The 25,847-nt window shown below is 39.1% G+C and overlaps 1 non-coding gene across 1 annotated transcript; it reads right to left on the bottom strand.

Annotated features, from left to right (window-relative positions):
* Positions 1–6,178: 6,178 nt before the first annotated feature.
* Positions 6,179–6,285, bottom strand: LOC118490996. The gene has a single exon (XR_004890221.1). It is a non-coding gene; the product is annotated as a small nucleolar RNA R71 (small nucleolar RNA).
* Positions 6,286–25,847: the final 19,562 nt, after the last annotated feature.

The raw sequence follows: 25,847 nt of genomic DNA, 5'->3' as shown, positions 1-25,847 counted from the left end.
CGTAGGTAATCCATGAGGGTACGTTGGTCCGCCATTTGAAGTGGTTCCCCTGAAACTTTCTCTTGGTTTTTAGCTTTAAGTCTTTTTCTGAGAAAGCGTTCGGGTTCTTCTAGAGGTTCTTTTATATCTCTACTAGAACTGGAGCTCATACACTACGTAGAAACTTCAGATGTGGTGCCTGTGTTCCAAGTCCTGCAATAAAAACAGAAAAGAACGTTGGTCAGAAAGGTCACCACGGCCCCGTGCTCAGATGAACATGGCCCGTGGTCGGAGATACAGTGATTGTTTTCTGGATCCCTGTTACTGGGGAGTTGGACACGGCCCTGTGTTGCACCGACATGGCCCCGTGCTCAGCTCTTTGTAACTCAGAAAATAAAAACTGTCAGTGACAATGCTGGGCACGGCCCGTGTCCGACCAGGCACGACCCGTGCTGAGCTCTGCAGAAACTGAAAAATTAAGAAAATCCTAAAAAACAGAAAATTTAGAAAAAAACGATTAGGCCGTTGATTCCTAACTTTCTTAAAATCCTTGTGTCCCCGGTAGCGGCGCCAAAAACTTGATGTGCGTGTAGTGTAATATAATTTAGGTGTATATTTTAAGCCTTTTACACTTTTTAGCCAAGTTTTAAATTTATAAAACACGATATTTACTAACACTAAACACACATATGGGCAAGTGCACCCATCGTGGACGTAGTACAGTGTTGGTAAGATACCGAGGTCGTCCAAGGACACAAGAGCTTTTAGTACCGGTTTATCCTCAACGTCTAATCAAATCAAAAGTTAGAAAAAGGTTTTTAAACCAGAAAAATAAAACTAACTAAAATGCTGAAAATAAAAATAAAAGTAAAAACAGATAGACAAGATGAATCACTTGGATCCGACTTGTGTGTAGTGTAACCTTTGATTATTCTCGCACTTTTGCACTGTTTAAGAGATTATCTTAATTATTGTAGTAGGCCCCTCTTTTGAAGGTGACGTTACCCTCAACCCAGTAGTTTGAGTCAGCAAGGATAAAATCCTAAAGGGTCGGATTATTGAAAGATAATTATTTAAGTTATTAATGCATAATGTGGTACGCCCCTCTTTTGAAGGTGATGTTACCCTCGGCTAAGTAGTCTGAGTCAGCAGGGATACACTCCTAAATAGCCGGGTTAAAGTTTTAATAGTAGTTTAACTTATGAGGGGATCAAAGAGTTTGTACCCCCGCCTTCCAATACCGGTGGGTATTGAAGGAGGTCCTACTAAATTTGACCCAGGCCCTTTGTAGGATCTATACACTGAACAATGGCAAGACTCTTACCAAACCGTTCCCTTAACCCCCGACCGGGTAGCCAACATATCTCCATATAGATCGTGGAGATATGAATGGTGAAAATCTTTTGTTTTATATAGACAGTAAAATAATGCCAAGACACCACGGACAAACGATAAGGAAGAATCACCTTCAACATAAGAAATTAGTTATTAAAGTCATTAATACATAACCAAATAAAAAGTGCGAAAAGATAAAAAATGAAAAGTATTACACTAAACACTTGTCTTCACCAAGTGATGTAAGAGACTTAGGCAAACATGGCCTTTGATTGTCAAGAACTCTTACGATCAATCTTGGATCCCGAGACGACTCACACACTCTATGATGGACAATGGATGATGATGGTGGATGATGGTGTTGTGATGGTGGTGGGTGAAGTGTGAGAGAGGTGGTGTGCCAAGGGATGAGTTGCAAGTGATCCAAGCACTCCTATTTATAGGTTGAACAGAAGCTCGGGGACGGCCCCGTGTCCATTGGGCACGACCCCATGTCCATCATCCTCTCTTTCTTCATTAATTGCAGTTTGTCTACATTAGTTGACCACGCCCCCGTGTCCGCTGGGCACGACCCCGTGTGCAGAAGCGTATTTGTACTATCAAGATTTCCCTATATCCTGCGAATCTTAGTGTTGAACACGGCCCCGTGTCCACTGAACACGCCCATGTGGTGGGTGATAGAAGCTTCTACAGCTTTGTCTTTTCTGCTGACACTTGGGCACACCCCCGTGCTCACTGAGCACGGGGCGTGTTCAGCCTTCTGTTCTCTTCTTTTGCTTTGGGAAGATGCGTCGGGAGGTCGGGCATGCCACGTATGTTCCTTTTGTTGTATTTATGTTAGATTTAGCTGCCTTTTTGCTTCTTTTGTTTATTTGAGTTCATTTAATCTTGAAAATACAAAAGGAAGACAAAAACACACTTTTTCTAACATTAGTACTAAAAAGGGTTAGTTTTATGCCACAATTGATGTAATTTACATTTTGCATTTTGTGCACATCAGAGACTCTATCAAGTCTGATTCTCTACTGGTGCTCGTGTACTTTCACATCATTCTAATAGATATCAGACAGTGTTAAACGTTGAATACGTTGTTGTTGATTCCGTGACTTGATCAATGGATTCCACACATTGATTTAGATCGATTCCGACCACATTCACATGAACAGATCCTGATCCAAAGGCCTAACACTCCTTCTACTTGATTTCTCTCAAACTAGGGCTCTGATACCAACTTGAAATGCCAGAACGTTAAAAACCAATATTAAAATACTTTGCGGAAAATAGGCCCAGTTTTTTGTTTTTTTTTTTTTTGACATTACGTAATAAAAGATACTATTCCCAAATATATGAATCCACATCACTAGATTAATAAGACATTTGCGAACAGGTATTTAGAAAAATTTCCCCATGACACATTTGCAATACGACCAATCCTTACGAAAACAAAACCTACTTAACAACTAAAGTTCTTTTTTTTAAACAATTATAACCCATTACCACATTGACATACTAGCATATTGCTAAAACAAACGTTGGACTTAAACTACAAAATACAAATAATTAAGTCTAATTGTCCCAATAAGGAAACCCATATACTTAGTGAACAAAATATCAATAAATCCTCATATCGTTGACCCGCTTCCAAGACTTGATCACTTTCGCCTTTCTACCACCCCAATCTGTCATATAACATTACCATATCATTAGTTGTGACAACTGTGTTCTGTAGTCGTGGTGCGATGTAAAACAATGTTGATTATTAATAAAACAATGTGCTTTGGTGTTATTATATGTGTTTTTGTGTTATTATGTGAGTATTTGTGTTTGGTGATTTTGCAATTCGATTCGATTCCGATTTCAAGCTCTAAATCACTTTCTGGAAGGTTATATGCGTACGAATGCGTAAATATAACCAGTTTAACGCAACAAACACTCCGGAATAGTGAAACAGGCTTAACATACCTTAAATAACCTCCACATAACTTAGAAATAAGTTTTGGATGGTTTGGTGTGTTGAAATCAAGTATGTTCGATCGCAGGGACTATTTGTGTCAAACTGCGAAACTATACCGATTTGTATGGTAACGAACATTCCGGTACTTGATCATAAGTTAAACATACCCTAAATAACCTTCACATAGCTTAGAAATAGGCTTTGAGGGGTTCGGTATGCTAAAACAAACTTTATTGATCAATAGGGACTAAAAGCGTCAAAAAGTGCATAAGTTTGCATTTTCGCGCATATCTTACGTTCTGAATACATCCGGACATCTGATGTGTGTAAAATGCAACATATAAAACACATCAATTAAGGCATAAAACTAACCCTTTTTAAGTACTAATGTTGGAAAAAGAGTGTTTTTGTCTTCCTTTTGTATTTTCAGGATGAAATGAGCTCAAAATCACAAAAGAAGCAAAAAGACTACTAAATCTACCATAAATACAAGAAAAGGAACAAAAGTGAACTGTCCGGACCCTCAACGGCACCTCCCAAGACAAAGAGAAGAGAACAGAGCCTGAACACGCCCCGTGTCCAGTGAACACGGGGGCGTGCCCAGGAAGCAGCAGAAAAGACAAACCAGTAGAAGCTTCCATTGCTCACCACGGGGCCGTGCCCAGCGGACACGGGGGCGTGTTGAAAGTACAGCAGGCGCATTAATTGTAATTCGCAATTACAATTAATGAAGAGAGAGAATGTCAGACAGGCACGGGGCCGTGTTCAGCGAACACGGGGCCGTGCCCAGCGTTCTGTTCAGCCTATAAATAGAGGAGCTTGGCTTCATTCTCTCTCATCCCTTGGCACACCACCTCTCTCACACTTCATCCACCACCCACCACCACCATAACACCATCATCCACCACCATCATCCATTGTCCATCATAGAGTGTGTGAGTCGTCTCGGGATCCAAGATTGATCGTAAGAGTTCTTGACAATCAAGGCCATGTTTGCCTAAGTCTCTTACATCACTTGGTGAAGACAAGTGTTTAGTATAATACTTTTTATTTTTAATCTTTTGCACTTTTTATTTGGTTTTGTATTAATGACTTTAATAACTAGTTACTTATGTTGAAGGTGATCTTTCCTTATCGTTTGTCCGTGGTGTCTTGGCATTATTTTACTGTCTATATAAAATAAAAGATTTTCACCATTCATATCTCCACGGTCTATATGGAGGTATGTTGGCTACCTGGTCGGGGGTTAAGGGAATGGTTTGGTAAAGGTCTTGCCCTTGTTCAGCGTTTAGAGGTCCTGCTTGGGACCTGGGTCAAATTTAGTAGGATCTCCTTCAATGCCCATAGGTATTGGATGGCGGGGATCTAAACTCTTTGACCCCCTCATAAGCTAACTACTATTAATACTATAACCCGGCTATTTAGGACTGTATCCTTGCTGACTCAGACTACTTAGCCGAGGGTAACGTCGCCGCCAAAAGCGGGGCCTACCATAATTTGCATTAATAACTTAATTCATTATCTTTCAATAATCCAACCCTTTAGGATTGTATCCTTGCTGACTCAAACTACTGGGTTGAGGGTAACGTCACCTCCGAAAAAGGGGCCTACTACAATAACTAAGATAATCTCTTAAACAAGTGCAAAAGTGCGAAAATAATCAAAGGTTATACTAATACACGTGTCGGATCCAAGTGATTCATCTTGTCTATCTGTTTTTATTTTATTTTATTTTTCAGCATTTAGTTAGTTTTTATTTTTCTTAGTTTAAAACATTTTTCTAACTTTTTGATTTGATTAGACGTTGAGGATAAACCGGTATTAAAAGCTCTTGTGTCCTTGGACGACCTCGGTATCTTACCAACACTATACTACGTCCACGATGGGTGCACTTGCCCATATGTGTGTTTAGTGTTAGTAAATATCGTGTTTTATAAATTTAAAACTTGGCTAAAAGTGTAAAAAGGGCTTAAATATATATCTAAATTATATACACACCGACACGCATCAAGTTTTTGGCGCCGTTGCCGGGGACACAAGGATTTTAAGAAAGTTAGGAATCAACGGCCTAATCATCTTTTATTTTTCTTTAATTTTTAGGATTTTTTTTTTTTTTTTTAGATTTTTCAGCTTCTGCAGAGCTCAGCACGGGGCCATGCCTGGTCGGACACGGGCCGTGCTCAGCAACATTACTGGCAGTTTTTGTTTTTCAAGTTAACAGAAGGCTGACCACGGGGCCGTGTCGGTGCAACACGGGGCCGTGTCCAACTTCCAGTAACTGGGATCTGAAAAACATCCACTGTAACTCCGACCACGGGGCCGTGTTCGCTGGACACGGGGCCGTGGTGAACCTTCTGACCAACGTTCTTTTCTGTTTTTATTGCAGGACTTGGAACCCGACCCAACCTCACGTAGTGTATGAGCTCCAGTTCCAATAAAGACATAAAGGAACCATTAGAAGAACCCGAACGCTTTCTCAGAAAAAGGTTAAAAGCCAAAAATCAAGAGAAGGTTTCGGGTGACCCACCCCCAATGGCGGACCAACGTACCCTCATGGATTACTTACGGCCCACCGTAGGTAATCTCGGCGCCGCTATCAATGCCCCGAATGTCGAAGCTAATAACTTCGAACTTCGACCGCACTTGATACAAATGCTCCAAAACTCCGCAACCTTTCACGGGCTCGCGGACGAGGATCCCCATCTACATATAACTAATTTCTTAGAAATATGTGATACATTTCGGATCAATGGAGCATCAAACGACGCCATCCGCCTTCGTATGTTTCCATTCTCACTAAAAGACCGAGCGAAAGCTTGGCTCAACACCCTCCCAGCTGGATCGGTAAACACCTGGGATGAACTAGCCCAAAAATTTCTATATAAGTATTTCCCTCCTTCTAAAACTGCTAAATTAATGGCTGAAATTAACACATACTCACAAGAGGACGGGGAATCCTTATATGAAACTTGGGAAAGATTCAAGGAGCTACTACGCAAGTGTCCCCATCATGGTCTCGCGATATGGCAACAAGTATCCACTTTCTACAATGGATTGTTGCCACATACTAGACAGACACTTGATTCTAGCTCCGGGGGACTTTTAGGTAATAGACGCCCACACGAAATATATAATCAGATTGAGGAAATTGCTCAAACCAATTTTCAGTGGCACACCCCCCGGGGAAATAAAACTATTGCCCCGGGCGCCCATAAGGTAGACGAAAACACCTCTTTACAAGCCCAAATCGAGGCCCTTTCTTCAAAAATAAAAAAATTAGAAATGACAAAAACAGTCTCGGTCATGGCTTGTGAGGGGTGTGGTGGGTCACATGAAAATTGGAGTTGCATGAAAGAAACGGACGATCAACAAGAAATGGTAAACTACATTGATAATAGACCTAGGCCGTCGGGTCCTCCAACGGGGACCTACAACCAAGGATGGCGAAACCACCCAAACCTTGGTTGGAGGGAGCCCGGCAATAGTAGTAACCAACAACCACAACGAACAAACTTTCAGCAACCAAGAAATGAGTCACAAAATTTCACTCAACAACAAAGTGGGAGAGAAAGGCTCGAAGATACTATATCTCGCCTCGTCTCTGACACTGACAAGAAAAATTCGGAAAGATTCCTACAATTAGAATCAAACTTTAGGAATCAACAAGCTAGCATTCAAAATATAGAAAAACAAATAAATCAACTAGCTCAAAATTTTTCCGAAAGACCACAAGGCGCGTTACCTAGCAATACCGAAACCAACCCGAAGGCACAAGTTCACCTCATCACGCTACGAAACCGAACCGTAGGGCCTGCAGAAGTACCTCCAACCGCGGAAGAATCAACGCCAACACATCTGCAGGAGAAGGACCCTCCCCCATCAACAGAGCCTACCAAGGCTCCTCGAGTTCCGTACCCCGGTAGGTTAATTCGTCAAAAAACCAACGAGCAATTCGCAAAGTTCGAAAGTTTGCTAAAACAATTGCATGTCAATATTCCTTTTATCGAAGTCCTAACCCAAATGCCCAAATACTCTAAATTTATGAGGGACTTCCTAACACATAAAAAGAAAATTGAGAATTTGCAATTAGTTAATTTAGGCGAAGAATGCTCTGCCCTCGTACTCAATAAACTACCCCAAAAGAAAATCGATCCCGGAAGCTTCACGATTCCGTGCTCAATAGGGGAATCTCCCGTTCGCAATGCCTTGGCCGACTTAGGGGCAAGCATTAACCTCATGCCCTCTTCAATGTTTAAAAGGCTTGGCTTGGGAACCACAAGCCCCACAAAAATAAGCATACAACTCGCGGATCGATCGGTCAAGTTCCCGCAAGGTGTCATCGAGAATGTCTTGGTAAGGGTAAGCAGATTTGTTTATCCTGTTGACTTCGTCATACTCGACATGGAGGAAGACAACGAGGTCCCCCTTATTCTAGGGAGGCCTTTCCTTGCCACCGCACAAGCAGTAGTGGACATGAATGAAGGGACACTAACGTTGAGGTATGGAGACGATGAGGTAAAATTCGGAGTTGGGAAAAGGATAGAGGATGACGACCCGGTCCAATACATGAAGGTTATCGACTCAAGCTTGGATGCCGCTCTCCGACGGTGTAACTTGGGAGGCAAGGCACCCCAATCAAATGACGTGTGACCGGGAATTGGGTCTAGCCAAGGACCCTTATAAACGTGGCGCACCACGGAGGCATTCCGCGGACCTATCCTTAGTTTAAGTTTAATCTTTTAGTTTTTGCAGAATAAAACACACTCATGGTGGTAATGGATGAAAAAGGGAACGAGAAAAAATGGAACCATGCAGAAGAACAGAACAAACCGACAAAAAAATCTCCAAAACAGAAGGCTCCACACGGGCCGTGCCCAACCAACACGGCCCCGTGCTGAGCCCCCTGCAGGAAATCACCCAGTTCAGGTAACTGGACACGGGCCGTGTTCAGCGAACACGCCCCCGTGTCCAGGCTTCTGTTTCAATTCTATAATTTTTGTTACTGGCACTTGACCACGGGGCCGTGCCCGGTCAACACGGGGCCGTGTCCAGAGTGCCAGTAACACAAATCTTTGTTTTTAAACACACTTTTACATATTCTAATCAACCAAAAACTCTATTTTTGGACACATTGAGGACAATGTGTAATTTAAGTGTGGGGGGGATGCTAAAACCTTGGAATTTTGCAAAATCCTAAAACAAGCCTTACACAAAACTCTATTGGAACCGCTAAACACCCCAAATTTTTTCAAAAACTTTTTCATTTTTTTATTTACTTGTCTTAGTTTAAGTTGGGAATAACAAGTTATAAAAGGGTTATATTTTTACAAACTTACAACCGATAGCGTCGTGATAAAAAGAACTAACATAAGAAAATTATGAAACGGTATAACAAGTCTAGCTAAAATTCGATTATATATGCTTGTTCACATTAAAAACCCATTCCCACAAAAAAGTGAGTTTTGAGCCTTTATTGAGCATAAAAATACACATATTTAGATTAAATGCTCATTTTTCGTTTCTTGTGTGAATAGCCGCTCGGTCTTTACAAATCTAGAACTTGCCACGACGATACATTCCCGGTCCTTACCAACTTAAACCCAAGTAAGTAAATGATGGAGGCATTAGGACTAACTATTTTTCTTTCAAAACCATTATTTTTCATTTTTTTTTTTTTTTTACCTACCCAAAATCCCCCTAGAAAACCCCTTTGAGCCTAAACCTTTCATTTCATTACCCCCAAAACAATTTTTTTTACCCACCAAAAACCTTTTTCATTTTTTTTCACCTTTATTTTAGTAACAAACTCGGTTTTTCATAAACATACCCTTTACGTGACGAAAAAAAAAAAAAAAAAAAAAAAAAATTGTTGAAGTCAAAAACAAACATAAGCTACAAAAAGCTTGTTTGAGAAATACTTCAAAAATAAATGTCACCAAAAATAAGGTATTTTACGAAAACCGACACTTGTTACGATTTTCGCCCTTTTTACTAACCACTAACCAACCACCCACCTTTAAACCCAAGCCTTCACCCCAAAAAGACCTCTTGATATTTACAAAGGTAAAAGTTAAAAAGGAGGAGGATTGATCGCTTGGCAAGCATATGGAAAATGTAAATCCGTGCCGCTCTCGAGCGATTCACTTAAATATACACCTTCGGCCGAGTGATTGAGTGATCTCCCGTGAGGTATGTGAACTTGTATATAAATGGAATTTTAATAAGGCATGCTATGCCAAATTAAATAGTTTATCTTATGTAAAGTTCAAAATAAACCATGACGAATAAGATTGTAAATAAAATAAAAATAGAACCTATACAAATATTGGATTCCCGACACTCTAGGACAAGTTGAAAAACTTCTCTTCTACCTATTCCATTTGGGAGTGTAAGCCACATTAAAAGAGTTTTGCTTGAGGACAAGCAAAAGTTCAAGTGTGGGGGTATTTGATGTGTGTAAAATGCAACATATAAAACACATCAATTAAGGCATAAAACTAACCCTTTTTAAGTACTAATGTTGGAAAAAGAGTGTTTTTGTCTTCCTTTTGTATTTTCAGGATGAAATGAGCTCAAAATCACAAAAGAAGCAAAAAGACTACTAAATCTACCATAAATACAAGAAAAGGAACAAAAGTGAACTGTCCGGACCCTCAACGGCACCTCCCAAGACAAAGAGAAGAGAACAGAGCCTGAACACGCCCCGTGTCCAGTGAACACGGGGGCGTGCCCAGGAAGCAGCAGAAAAGACAAACCAGTAGAAGCTTCCATTGCTCACCACGGGGCCGTGCCCAGCGGACACGGGGGCGTGTTGAAAGTACAGCAGGCGCATTAATTGTAATTCGCAATTACAATTAATGAAGAGAGAGAATGTCAGACGGGCACGGGGCCGTGTTCAGCGAACACGGGGCCGTGCCCAGCGTTCTGTTCAGCCTATAAATAGAGGAGCTTGGCTTCATTCTCTCTCATCCCTTGGCACACCACCTCTCTCACACTTCATCCACCACCCACCACCACCATAACACCATCATCCACCACCATCATCCATTGTCCATCATAGAGTGTGTGAGTCGTCTCGGGATCCAAGATTGATCGTAAGAGTTCTTGACAATCAAGGCCATGTTTGCCTAAGTCTCTTACATCACTTGGTGAAGACAAGTGTTTAGTATAATACTTTTTATTTTTAATCTTTTGCACTTTTTATTTGGTTTTGTATTAATGACTTTAATAACTAGTTACTTATGTTGAAGGTGATCTTTCCTTATCGTTTGTCCGTGGTGTCTTGGCATTATTTTACTGTCTATATAAAATAAAAGATTTTCACCATTCATATCTCCACGGTCTATATGGAGGTATGTTGGCTACCTGGTCGGGGGTTAAGGGAATGGTTTGGTAAAGGTCTTGCCCTTGTTCAGCGTTTAGAGGTCCTGCTTGGGACCTGGGTCAAATTTAGTAGGATCTCCTTCAATGCCCATAGGTATTGGATGGCGGGGATCTAAACTCTTTGACCCCCTCATAAGCTAACTACTATTAATACTATAACCCGGCTATTTAGGACTGTATCCTTGCTGACTCAGACTACTTAGCCGAGGGTAACGTCGCCGCCAAAAGCGGGGCCTACCATAATTTGCATTAATAACTTAATTCATTATCTTTCAATAATCCAACCCTTTAGGATTGTATCCTTGCTGACTCAAACTACTGGGTTGAGGGTAACGTCACCTCCGAAAAAGGGGCCTACTACAATAACTAAGATAATCTCTTAAACAAGTGCAAAAGTGCGAAAATAATCAAAGGTTATACTAATACACGTGTCGGATCCAAGTGATTCATCTTGTCTATCTGTTTTTATTTTATTTTATTTTTCAGCATTTAGTTAGTTTTTATTTTTCTTAGTTTAAAACATTTTTCTAACTTTTTGATTTGATTAGACGTTGAGGATAAACCGGTATTAAAAGCTCTTGTGTCCTTGGACGACCTCGGTATCTTACCAACACTATACTACGTCCACGATGGGTGCACTTGCCCATATGTGTGTTTAGTGTTAGTAAATATCGTGTTTTATAAATTTAAAACTTGGCTAAAAGTGTAAAAAGGGCTTAAATATATATCTAAATTATATACACACCGACACGCATCAACATCCAAAAATTTATGTGAGCATTAAAATATTATGTTTTAGTGTTTGGCATAATAAAAATCCATTCGTCGCGCAATTTGGATCGTTTTTGCGTTCGTTACGACTCCCGTCGTAATTAACCGAACAACGCAATCGTACGACCAAAAGAGCCGACATCCGAGATATTTTTGAGCACATTTTAAGTTCCCTATACTTTAACTTCATTTTAGAGCCTTAAAATGGGGTTAACGGGGTTTAAACGTGCCAAAAATGCTTAAAAATCAAGTTTGGGGCTTCAGAGGCCTGTTCTGCCATTTTTCAAACTTGGCTGATCTGCAAAAGGCTTACGGACCGTAAGCACATCTCCATATGGTCCGTAAGGACCTCCCAGATCAGCAGAATGTGTTTTCCAGCTTGTTCCAGCTGTTACACACTTATGCTCATGGTTTTGGCCATTCTATGGGCTGGTTTGAAGGCTCCCATGGTATTCAAATCAGTGGGTATGATGTGTAGGGCTTGGATCGAAGCTCGGGTTTCAAGAAACGATCCTAACGGTTCTAGAAATCCTATAAATACCCCCCCCACCCTTCACTCAATTCCCTCACATTTGAATCTGATTCTACACTCTCTAAGTGGAAGTTTGTGCTTCCTACCTGAGAGTGAATCGGGTTCGAATCTTGCGGGGACCTTCTGTAAGTATTCTTTCGCGTTTTTCGTTCGTTTCTATCGTTAAAGTCAAACTGCGTTTGACTTTCTGCTTTGACCAGTTTATGATCAATGCGAAGTTCGTTTGAACTTCATAACGTGAGCGTAATCACAATGGTTATAGTCCCTAGTGACTATACCTACTGATTACCACGTTATCTAGGCTCAGTGACGAGTCGTAGCTTCGGCCAGAATGCGTATTCTCGCGTATTTTGCAACCAAGCTACTTTTAGGTATCAAAACTGTTTGTTTTGATACCAAACCTGTTTTCTAACTTAACTAAACATGTTTTAGCATGTTTAGCTCGTCACTTTTAGTTAGTGCTTGTCTAGAGTCGTAAGTCAAAGCGGACTAAACACCCGCTTAGACTTTCGAACACGACCCGTTTGGTCGATCAATAGGATCCGATCAAACATGTTTAGTGACCATAGTAGCATAGGGAATAACCTTCCGAGGTTATACCTTATGGTCACTTGGGTTTGATTAGTCGCATGATAGGTAATTTATATGCCTTTGGTAAATTACCAAAATACCCTTTTCAAACATAATTGGTAATTAAGCATATGTAACCTAAACTTTTGACACGTAACTGATTATGTAACATAATTAAACATGTATGGGCATATAATACTTGTCATAGGACTAGTTAAACGTCTCGAACGCGCTTTTGCGCGCACGACGCGTTAAAGTAGCGTAAGCTACCTTAATGGGTCACGATGGGTCGAAAGCACTTAGGTTAGGTTTCAATTTAGGATGTAGGTTTCGTTAAACCATATCACATGAGTTCCAACACTCATTTGGTTTACAAGACCTCATTCTGTCCGATCTTCCGATTTAGGCGTCTATTGTTTGACTAGTGGTTCGATTATTAGGAGCTATTTGATTTCTCTGGTTTGCTCGAGTTTGTTGAAGTTCTATTTGATCGAGGATACTTTGCACTACATGTGAGTACATAGTTCCCCTATTTTACTGTTTTTAAATGTTTTGGGGTGAGTCATATGTACGAAATGTTTTCAAGGTTTAAACGATGATTTCAAAAACGATTAAAATGATTTTTACTAAACTAATAACGATTTCTATAATGTGAACAAAACTTGATGGTTGTAGTTACATAACGAATGACATTCATTAGCATTGATCAAGCCGACCAGTATTAGGTTATGGTACCATAGGATCTGACAAATCCCGTTACTTTACTACACCCATGCTTATGTGTGGGGGTTGTGGGTAGCGACTGAATCTGATATTTGTTAACTTACCCTTTGGTGGTTTGTTAATACGAGAACGAGTTGAACGATGGACGAGTCACGAAAGTTTGAATGTTGTTAGCGAGACGACCATAAATAGTTTTTCACAATTAAAACGAGGATGATTTAAACAATTCTAAACGAGTGAACGATTTTCAAACGATTTTAAACGATTTGGGTGAACGATTGGTTTTTGATTAATGTTTAGATAACGGGACGGGTGTAATGTGATGAAAGCATGGTGGATGCGCCACTGGTACTTCCTATATATAAGTGTTTTCATCATATTACATATCGTGGCGTTATTTAGTTCACTTGGGTAAACGATTTTGAAACGATATCATACAACGATGTTTTACTAAGAGATATAAATTAGACGAGTTTTTAACAAGTTTTTACAAGATGTTTTACAAGTTGGTTTTCTAAAACAAATGTTTTTGCGTTAAGAAGCATGGCTACGAGATTTTATAAATCATAATCAACTTGATTTGAGTTGATTAACTATGTTGCAATACATTTTTCAAAACAAGGTTTGTATTTTGATTCTTGTAGTCTAATAAAGTACCGCAACATATAAACGAGCCATGATTCCGATACTCTTATAAAACCTATGTACTCGCAAGCATTTCTTTACTGACTAAGTTTTTACATATGTTTCAGGTGTCGATGCTTGATTGATTTCTAGGATGCATGCGTCACATAGGATCTGGACAAGGCCTTAGTGACATAATAACTATGATAGACGATATAAAACTTTTTTGTTCTATGTGTTAAGACAATGTAATGTTTAATATTATCAATAAAACGAAACTATTTTTGAATCCATAGTTGTGAAACAATTATTCTGTTGCAACACTCCCCGACGTTTCCACCACGGTTGTTGTCCTACGTGGTCGGGGTGTGACATTAGTGTCGACCGAGAAACTACGATAAGCATAATAATTACTAATATATTGATTGAACCGGGTTATTGGTGAACGACTTGTGAGCTCTTTTCTTATTTCATGATTCCGATTCAAGCCACCCCGTTGATTCTCATGACTTATTACCTACATTGAAAACACCAAAAAATAGTTAGCTTTTGCTAAGTGAGGACTAATAATATGATTTTGTATCAAACATAACGGAGTATTCAATGCTCATAACACCCAAAGAAACAATGTCGAGCCACCACTTCATTATCTCCAATCACACATTTCGTGACTTTCTCTATTCAAATCTGGGCGCCCCTTTTTTTATCCATATATCATGTATATCCCTACTAATATAGAATCAAGGACACTTCAAAGTAAACCATTATCAAACTGATTCGGTCAATATAAATAAAATGGTAAACCGCCACATAACTATGTTGTAATTCATTAGACAACATATACGGTTATCAACAATCATTATTACCTAACATACTCTTAGTAATTCATACATGTATTCATAACATACTCAAATAGGTTTTATAGTTTTAACGACACAAGTATCACTCGTTCATAAGCAATACCAAATGAACACATGTTTTTGCATATACAGGTTACAACACCCATGATTTTTTTTTTAATTTAGCATACGCATCCCATATTCAAGGAATCACTCACTTTAACTCATGTAAATATATATAACTACATTGAGTTTTAAAACAACAATATAATCACATCCGATTGGTTCCTTATAAATTCCTTAAGATTATGCAAGTACTATAAAATTTACGTTTTTCACTCACCTTTACGCAGCTGTAGTAATTCAGTATTTTCCCCTCTTTATAGGGAGTATTTCACTTTAAACTAAATTTATTTGTAACGTTGACTCCGAGACCTTTCCGCGGATATAAAATACGCCCGAACGGACATTTGGTTGATTTTCTATGAATTTTTAAAGACTAGCAAAAATCTAGAAATAAGCTGAATTTTCAGCACTTGGGTATCTCGACCCATTAACAATTTGCACTCTTTTTTGATGAGTTTAAACCCCCAAAACATCGTCAAGACAATACGCTATTATTAAGTTGAACCATATTCAATAATTTGTATCAAACCACCTTAACTATAAAAAGAACTTCGGGTCAATAGTAAGACTATTTAAATTAACACGACTCCAAACATATTCAAGTACTCACAACCGAGTCTTTTGTCTACATTAGCGTCTCCATTTCTCGATTAACATTCTTATATGAAATTCTACCCATTACCCGGTTACATAACCGTAGCTGTGACACCTGTGCCTCTGCGACCATCAAACAAATACAAATCAATGAAATATTGTGTTTCACACTTGGGATTTGTATAAATATGTGTATCATGTGCACATATCAATTCATGTTCAGTTTCGAGCTTTAAATTTCTTTCTGGAAGGTTATACGTGAGCTGATGCGTAAATATAACCAGTTTAATGCAACAAACACTCCGGAATAGTGACATAGGCTTAACATAGCTTAAATAACCTTTACATAACGGAGAAATAAGTTTTGGATGGTTTGGTATGCCGAAATCAAGTTTATTCGCTTACAGGGACTAATTTCGACAAACTGCGAAAGTATGCCGATTCGTACTGTAACGAACATTCCGGAATATTGGATGGTTTAAATATGCCCTAAATATCCTTTACATTTTGACAAACTGCGAAAGTATTGGATGGTTTAAATATGCCCTAAATATCCTTTACTTAGCTTATAAATAGGCTTTAAGGTGTTTGATGCGCAAAAATAAACTTTTTGATCAATAGGGACTAAAAGCGTCAAAAAGTGCATAAGTTTGCATTTTCGCGCATATCTTACGTTCTGAATATATCCGGACATCCAAAAATTTATGTAATCATTAAAATATTTTATTTTAGTGATTGGCATGATAAAATTCCATTCGTCAGGTGATTTGGATCGTTTTTCACGTCCGTTCGTGTTTCGGCGTAATTAACCGAACAACGCAACCGTACGACCAAACGAACCGACATCCAGGATATTTTTTAGCACATTTCAAGTTCCCTATACTTTAACTTCATTTTAGAGCCTTGAAATGGGGTTAACGGGTCTTAAAAGTGCCAAAAACTGAGTTTATAACATGCAGGGACCTAAATTGTCATTTCTGGATAGTTAGCTCTGGCGGGCCGCGTAAGATTTCCCTTCATCTTATGCGGAGCGCGTAGACCACCAAGATCAGCAAAACTGATTTTCTGAATCAGCAGCTGGTATTCAGGCTTTGGGACATGGTTTTAAACACTCTAGGGGCAAGATTTTGATGGTTTTCATGCTCCCATTGTATTACAAAACCTTAGCCCCAAGTGTAAGGTCATGATTCAAGCATGGCTTACGAGGAACGATCTTAACGGTTGTGGGTTTCATATAAATACCCAACCCAATTCATTTGGTCCTCACAAAATCTGATTCAAATGCTCTAAGTTGGGGTCTAGCACTTCATACCTGAGCAATTTGAATCAAGATTTCCTTGCTTGGAGCCTTTGTAAGTATTCTTTCGTGCTTTTATCGCGTTTTTAAGCGTGAAAGTCAAACTGCGTTTGACTTTCAGCTTTGACCAGTTTACGGTCAACACGAAGTGAGTTTGAACTTCGTAACATAAGTGTAATTACGATGGTCATGGTCCTTTTGTGAATACACCAACTGATTACCACGTTATTTAGGATTAGTGACGAGTCATAGTTTCGGTCAAAATACGCGTTTATGCGTATTTTGCAAGCAAACTATTCTTGGGTATCAAAACCGTTTGTTTTGATATCAAACTTGTTTTTAAACATGATTAAACATGTTTTAACATGTTTAACTCGTCACTTTCAGATTAGTGCTTGTTTAGGGTCGTAAGATAAGCGGTCTAAACAACCACTTAGACTTTCGAACCCGACCCATTTGATCGATCATTAGGATCCGATCAAACATATTTTGTGACCATGGTTGTATAGGGAATAAACTTCCGAGGTTATACCTTATGGCCACTTCGTTTAAATAGTTGTATGATAGGTAGTTTATATGCCTTAGGAAAATGACCAAAATGCCCTTTTTACGCATAAATTCATTTTAAGCATATGTAACCTAAATTTTGACATATAAACTGATTAGGCAACATTATTAGACATGCTAAGGCATATAATACTTGTCATAGGACTAGTTAGACGGTCCGAACGCGTGTTACGCGAACGACGCGTTAAAGTGGCATAAGCTACCTTAACGAGTCGTAATGGGTCGTAAGCACTTAGGTTAGGTTTCTTTTTAGAATGTAGTCTTTGTTAAACCATATTACATGAGTCCCTACACTCATTTGGTTTACGAAACCTCATTTTATCCGATCCTCTGATTTAGGTCCGTTTATTAACGTAGTTACCTATATTAGGTGCCGTTTGATTTCCGTGATCCCTCTAGCTTTGCTTGGTTGTTGTTCAAGACTTCTAAGCACCCTCAAGTGAGTACATAGACCCCTCTTTTACTGTTTTCAAATGTTTTGGGGTTAAACACATGTGCCTACTTGTTACTTTCGTGTTTTTCATGATTTTATATCATATGCGTGTTATGTTCATTAGTACATATATAGTACATGATTTCATTATGTTTTGCTATGTATGTTCACTTAACATGCTAGCACATTGATTTTTGTATATTACATTTTGTTGCATATGTTCACTCAGCATATGGACACATTGTTTTACATTTTGAACCGTTTGTAACTGTTTGATTTATATGAACCGTTTGTAACTGTTTGATTATGTGAACCGTTTGGTATTGTTTGAATCATTGGGTTAGGGAAGTGATTAGGTAACGGGGCGGGTCTAATGTGTTAAAAGCATGGTGGATACGCCGCTGGTACTTCCTATATATAAGTGCTTTTAATACATTATACATCGTTGCGTTATCTAGATCACTTGGGCAAATTTATCAAAACAAAGTTATATTACAAGGTTTTTCTAACAATATATAACATTCGAGTTTTATTTCAAAAACGATTTACAATTTGGGTTATATAAACAAATGTTTTGGAGTTAAGATTCACGGTATCAAGGTTTTATAAATTAAATCTGTTTTGAATTAGTTATTTCAATTTACGTTATAAACATTTTACAAAACTTGGTTTTCCAATTATCAATTTACAAAGGTGTTTAAGTTATATTTTCAAAACATAAACGAGCCATGAATTTGACACTCTCATAAAATCCTATGTACTCGCCGGCATTTTTATGCTGACGTATTTTCACATGTGTTTCAGGCACCCTAGTTGGTGATATTTGATGATGATATTGATGCATACTCACATAGGAACGGGCGAGGCCTTAGTGACTTAATAACAATGAAAGTCTATTTGTTCATGTTTTGTTTCTAATTTCGATGTAATGTAATACATTTAATTCAATAAAACAAAACTTCAATCCATGTGTTATGAAACAATGATTCTGTTACAACACTCCCCGACGTTTCCGTCACGATTTGTTGTTTTTCGTGGTCGGGGTGTGACAGAAAAGTTGGTATCAGAGCTTATGGTTATAGGGAATCAGGTTATTAGTAATGCTTTGATCTAGTCTATAGCCTTCCTAGGACCTTAACGCGAGTTTACTTGCGTTTAGTCATAAAACAATACCGTCACCTATCTTTAGGTGACAACCACAATGAGAACATAAATTTCGAATCCGCTTTGAAAACTAGTCATGTAACATTTGTGCTTGAAATCATTGTGAACAGTTCAGTTATTAATAAAACAATGTTATTTGATCCCAATGTTTGCTTGTTTATGTTTTACATTTTTCATGTTTTGACTTTTGTTCGATTTTAAACTCTGCATCGCTTTCTAGAGAATTATACGCAAACTGGTGCGTAAACGTACTCAGTTTAATGCAACAAATACTCCGGAACATCAACATATACTTAACATACCTTAAATAACCTTTACATAACTTAGAAATAAGTTTTGAAGGCTTTGGTATGGCAAAAACAAGTTAATTCGCTTACAGGGACTAAACCTGACAAACTGCGAAAGTATGCCAATTTGAACTGTAACAGACATTCCGGAACATGACCATAAGTTAAACATACCACAAATATCCGTTACATAGCTTAGAAATAGGCTTTGAGGGGTTCGGTATGCTAAAATAAACTTTTGAATCATTCAGGGACTAAAAGTGTCAAAAAGTGCATAAGTTTGCACTTTCGCGCATAACTTACGTTCTGAATACATCCGGACATCCAAAAATTTATGTAAGTATCATAATATTATGCCTTAGTGCTTGGCATGAGAAAAATCCATTCGTCGCGCATTTTGGATCGTTTTTCGCGCTTATGCGCATTCGTCGTAATTAACCGAACATCGTGATAGTACGACCAAACGAACTGACATCCGACATATTTTTGAGCATGTTTCATGTCCACAATGTTTAAGCATCATTTTAGGGCCTTAAAGATGGCTTAACGAGCCTTAAACATGTCGGAAATGGCCTTAAACCACAACAGGGACCTAAACTGTCATTTTTGAAAGTTGTTTTCTGATCAGGACACCCAGGCGGCCCGCGTAAGCCCAGGGTGATCCTTTACGCGGCCCGCGACAGCCCTTCAGATCAGCAAAGGTCGTTTTAACTACTGTAAACAGCCTTTCAACCCTCCAAAGGGCAATGCCTCTTGCAAATCTCTGGGGTTGGGGTCATATTATGATACCACAACATTTTGACACTTGTACGGATGAGATTCGAGCACGTAAATCGATAAACGATCCTAACGGTCTTGCATATCCTATAAATACCCCTCCCCCCATTCTTGCAAAAACCCACAAATCTGATCTAAAAGCTCTAAGTTGAAGCCATTGCTTCATACCTGAGCTCCTGGATCAAGATTAGCTTTCGGGGACCCTTCGTAAGTGTTCTTTCGTTCTTTTCATTCGTTTTGGCGTTAAATTCAAACTTTGTTTGACTTTCTGCATTGACCAGTTTATGGTCAATGCAAAGTTCGGTTGAACTTCATAACGTGAGCGTGATCACGATGGCTATAGTCCATAGTGACTATACCTACTGATTACCACGTTATCTAGGCTCAGTGATGAGTCGTAGTTTCGGCCAAAATGCGCATTCTTGCGTATTTTGTAACCAAACTACTCATAGGTATCAAAACCGTTTGTTTTGATACCAAACCTGTTTTCTAAACTTAGGTAAGCATGTTTTAACATGCTTGGCTCGTCACTTTTAGTTTAGTGCTTATATAGGGTCGTAAGGTAAGCGATCTAAACAATCGCTTATACTTTCGAACCCGACCCATTTGGTCGATCATTAGGATCCGACCAAACGCATTAGGTGACCATAGTTGTATAGGGAATAACCTTTCGAGGTTATACCTTATGGTCACGACGTTTGTTTAGTTGTATGATAAGTAGTTTATATGCCTTCGGTAAATTACCAAAATGCCCTTTTACGCCAAATTTCATATTAAGCATATGTAACATAACTTTTGACATCTAAACTGATTTGGCAACAATATTAGATATGTTAAGGCATATTTTACTTATCATAGGACTAGTTAGGCGTTCCGAACGCGTTTTACGCGAACGACGCGTTAAAATAGCATAAGCTACCTAAACGGGTCGTAATGGGTCGTAAGCACTTAGGTTAGGTTTCATTTTAGTATGTAGGCTTTGTTAAACCATATTACACGAGTCTCCATACTCGTATGGTTTACGAACCCTCATTCTATCCAATCCTCCGATTTAGGTCCAGTATATTAACATAGTTACCTATATTAGGTGCCGTTTGATATCCGCGATCTCTAGCATTGTTTGGTTGTTACACAAGGACTTCTAAGAAATCTCAAGTGAGTACATAGAACCCCATCTTTTAAATGTTTTCAAGGTGTCTATGTGAGTACATATACCCCTCTTTTACTGTTTTCCAAACTGTTTTGGGGTGAAACACATGTGCCTACTTGTTACTTTCGTGCTTTCCTGCTTTCACATCATATACTTGCTATGCTCATTAGTACACTATTAGTACATGATTTGCATTATATTGTTTCGCTAGGTATGTTTACTTAGCATACATAGTACGTTGTTTTACTTTACATTTCTGCTATGTATGTTGACTGATAGCATGCTAGCACATTGATTTACATGACTTTTCTGCTTTGTATGTTAACTTAGCATGCTTAGTACATTGTTTTCATATAACATGCTTACATTTGCTATAACATTTGGTTTGCACAAACGGGACTTATATACGTTCATTAACATTAGCTACGCCGCTCGGTAGTAAGTAGTGGTACCATAGGACTTGACAAATCCCATTTCTGACATCCCAGGTTTGTTTGGATGTAAGGAATGACTGAATCCGAAAACATTTCTTTTGATAACCTCGATTAGGGTTATCCGACTGTCTCAAGGCTTGAATGTATGCGTTAACTTACTAGATAAATGTATGTATCAATGTAACATGCTTTTACTTTGCAAAACATAACTTTTTGATATATTCAAAATACTCTGTTTTGTACATTTTCTACATTTGGTTATGTGACAATACTTCATTTACAATACATAACATTTGTTACACATTACTTGACTACATTTGGACTTTTTAACATTTGCCAAGATTTATACAAAGGACTTTTGACAATTGGTTTAAACATAGACATTATACATTGTTGTTTGGTTTGAGTGACTTAAGTAACGAGATGTGAGTAGTATAATACAAACATGGTAAATACGCCGCTGGTACTTTTTATATATAAGTGTTTGTATTATATTACATATCATAGCGTTACTTAAATTATTCCTTTTTTTACTATACATTTTACACAAGTAGCCCGTTTTCACAGGGCTTTGGTTTGCATTACAGTTTATTTTATACAACTCATTTTACTTGGTTATTCATTTAACCATGATTATTCTTTTATACATATATATCATTTGGTTTATTTATCACTTTTAAATGATTTACAAAACAAAACAATTTACAAGGTTCATGACTGAATTTTATTAAACAGTTCTTAAATCTTAAGTCATGAATCCTATTTTCACAAAACCTATGTATCTCACAGTCATTTTTATGCTGACGTACCTATTTTCACATGTGTTTTCAGGAGCTTTTGCGTAGGACGATGATCATGACACTAGGGCGGACCTGTGCCTTAGAGACATAAAATGAAGATAGACTTAGTTTAACTATGTTTTGTACTCTTGGGTTTTATGTTTAAGACAATGATACTCTATTGTTGATAAATAAAACGTAACTTTGTATGCCATGGTTGTGAAACAATTAATTCTATTACAACACTCCCTGACGTTTCCGCCACGTTTGATTGTTCCACGTGGTCGGGGTGTGACAGAAGAGTTGGTATCAGAGCCAATGGTTATAGGGAATTAGGTTATTAGTAATACTTTGACCTAGACTATAACTTTCTGGGACCCTAACACAAGTTATCTTGTGTTTAGTTTTTAAAACATGCACTTCACCTATCCTTAGGTGATAACCACAACGAGAACATCGATTCCGAATCCGCTTTGAAAATTAATCATCCGTTCTAGGATGATTGATTACTAGGTTTTGAACCCTCTGTTATATGGTTTTGAAATCCTTTGAATTTTCAAAAATCTCGTCAAAGTTTTTGGGTTTTAATAGTGTGAACACGTGCGAACTGGAAGAGCGAATGCCTGTACCCTGGGTTTTTTGTCTAAGGCTAGAGTGTTTGTACAAATCCACATAATCGGACCAGTCACTCTTACCTGGGAACTCTTGGGGTGAGTGTTCACTTATAGGCGAACATGTCTTCGCGATACATTATTTTTGACACATTTACTTTGACTAGACATTGTGTGTCGCTTGTTTGCTTAGCGATGCATGACCACCATCTTTGCTTTTGTTGATTTTGTTTCATCTCGTTCTCTTCATCCAATCATCTCACTTGTTTCCTTTCATGTTTTCCTCTTTTAGAATGCCTCCTCGACGCGAAAACCAGATAGCGACTGCCGAGCTGGCATAAATTATTGCGCAGCAAATGGTTACTCAATTCCCAAACCTCTTTGCTCAATGGAACCAAGCCAACAACAACAACAATGCTCCATGCAATTTCAAGAACTTTAACTCGGCTAAACCACTCAAATTTAGTGGTTCTGAGGGAGCAACTGGGCTTCTTCAATGGTTCGAGAGCATTGAGAATACTTTCCGTCACATGCAGTGTCCTGACAATCGCAAGGTCGAGTTTTCCTCAAGTGTGTTTCAGAAGAGGGCTCTTACATGGTGGAACGGGGTAATGAGAGACCGTGGTGCAGAAGTTGCTCTAGCACAGACATGGGCTGAACTTAGGGCCCTTATGATGAGGGAGTTATGTCCTCGTCATGAACAGCGAGCTTTGGAGAAAAAGTTTGATGACTTAAAACAATACAGTGGCGAGCACCGGGCATATACTGATAGGTTTGAGGAGTTGAGTCTGCTTTTCCCAACAATGGTTGCCCCACTCGACAAGGCTATCGAAAGGTACACCGACAGCCTACCTAACTCGGTACAAGACATCATTACTGGTAGTAACCCTACCACACTCCGTCAGGCGATCGAGTTAGCAGCGACATTGACTGAGTCGCAGGTTCGAAAGGGAAAGCTGCACAAAAAGGGTGACAAGGGTAAGAAGCAGGCGTCTGACAGAGAAGATAGCAAGAAAGGTCAAAACAAGAAGGGTAAGGATTCTGGTTATCCAAGGGGGTCTAGGAAGCGAAAGGCTTCCCAAACTATGTCGTTACTGCACAGGCTCAAGCTGCACCAAATCAGCCTGTGCAACCACTAGCCAAGAAGCCTTATCTTGGCAATGCACCTTTGTGCAACAGGTGTCACGGCCATCACCCACCACATCTTCAGTGTCGTCAATGCACCAACTGTGGAAGAAATGGTCATCTTGCTGCCACATGCCACATTCCTGCATTCCTGCTAACCAGAATCAGGCAGTTCAGAACCCAGCCCAATAAATTGCTCAGCCTCTTGCTCAGCAACAAGGTCAAGCTACACGACCTCATTTTCCTCTTGGTTCGTGCTAAAATTGTGGGGATCTGACCCACTACAGAAACCGGTGCCCAAGGCTAGCCAACCAGAATCAGACTATTTTACGTTGTTGATAATGTTTACAATATCAGAATCCAAATCAGAATCAGGCTCAGGCTCGAGGTCGAGTCTTCAACATGAACGCACAAGAGGCACAAGCAGATGATAATGTGGTGAACGGTACGTTCTTTATTAATAATCAGCCAGCATCTGTTCTTTTTGATTCAGGTGCCGATAAAAGTTTTGTGTCATTATCTTTTGAACCATTGCTTCGCATGTCTAGAACGAAACTAGGTAAACCATTGACAGTAGAAGTGGCTAGTGGTGAACCCATTGTTCTGGATTCTGTTCTCCGCAATTGCCAGTTGAACCTTAACAACCATCTTTTTCCTATTGACCTCACGCCTATGCAACTTGGAAGCTTCGACGTTATTGTGGGTATGGATTGGTTAGCCAAGCATCATGCAGAGGTAGTTTGTTTCGAGAAGATCATTCGTATGCCGCTTTTGACAGGTGAGATCCTACAGGTTCATGGTGAGAAACCTGTCGGTGGTCTCAAACTCATATCTTGTTTTAAAGCTCGGAAGTATCTGCGAAAGAACTATGTGGCATTTTTGGCACATGTTGTAGCAGATAAGGGCAAAGGTAAGTCTATTCAAGATATTACTGTTGTGCGGGATTATTCTGAAGTATTTCCTGAATGGTTACCTGGTCTGCCCCTAGCACGCCAAGTCGAGTTCCGTATTGATCTCATACCTGGTGCAAATCCCATTGCCAGAGCTCCCTATCGTCTTGCACCGTCTGAGATGCAAGAATTGTCTAAGCAGCTTCAGGAGCTCTCTGACAAAGGTTTTATCCGTCCTAGCTTTTCACCTTGGGGTGCTCCCGTTCTTTTTGTCAAGAAGAAGGATGGATCTTTTAGGATGTGTATCGATTATTGTGAGCTTAGCAAGCTCACCATCAAGAATCGATATCCCCTACCTCGCATCGATGACCTCTTTGATCAATTGCAAGGCGCTTCTTATTTTTCAAAGATTAATCTGCGATCTGGATATCATCAACTTCGTGTGCATGAAGTAGATATTCCCAAGACAGTGTTCCGCACTCGTTATGGGCATTATGAGTTCACAGTCATGCCATTCGGTTTGACTAATGCTCCTGCTGTTTTCATGGACTTGATGAATAGGGTCTGCAAGCCTTATTTGGATAAGTTCATCATCGTTTTCACTGATGACATCTTGATATATTCTAAGACGCGAGCTGATCATGAGCAACATCTTCGTCTTACTCTAGAACTCCTAAAGAAAGAGCAACTTCTCGCCAAATTCTCCAAGTGTGAATTTTGGCTTAAAGAAGTTCAATTCCTAGGGCATATTGTCAATGAACAAGGTATTCATGTAGACCCCTCCAAGATCAGTGCGATTAAGGATTGGGATACGCCTACTACTCCTACTGAAGTTCGTTCTTTTCTTGGTCTAGCGGGTTATTATCGTTGCTTCATTGAAAATTTCTGAAAGATTATAGTTCA

This window comes from Helianthus annuus, chromosome 3, assembly GCF_002127325.2.
Source record: "Helianthus annuus cultivar XRQ/B chromosome 3, HanXRQr2.0-SUNRISE, whole genome shotgun sequence".
In the NCBI taxonomy this organism is placed as follows: Eukaryota; Viridiplantae; Streptophyta; class Magnoliopsida; order Asterales; family Asteraceae; genus Helianthus; species Helianthus annuus.
The sequence above is the reverse complement of the archived record's forward strand: the minus strand, read 5'-3'. Positions and strand labels throughout refer to the sequence as shown.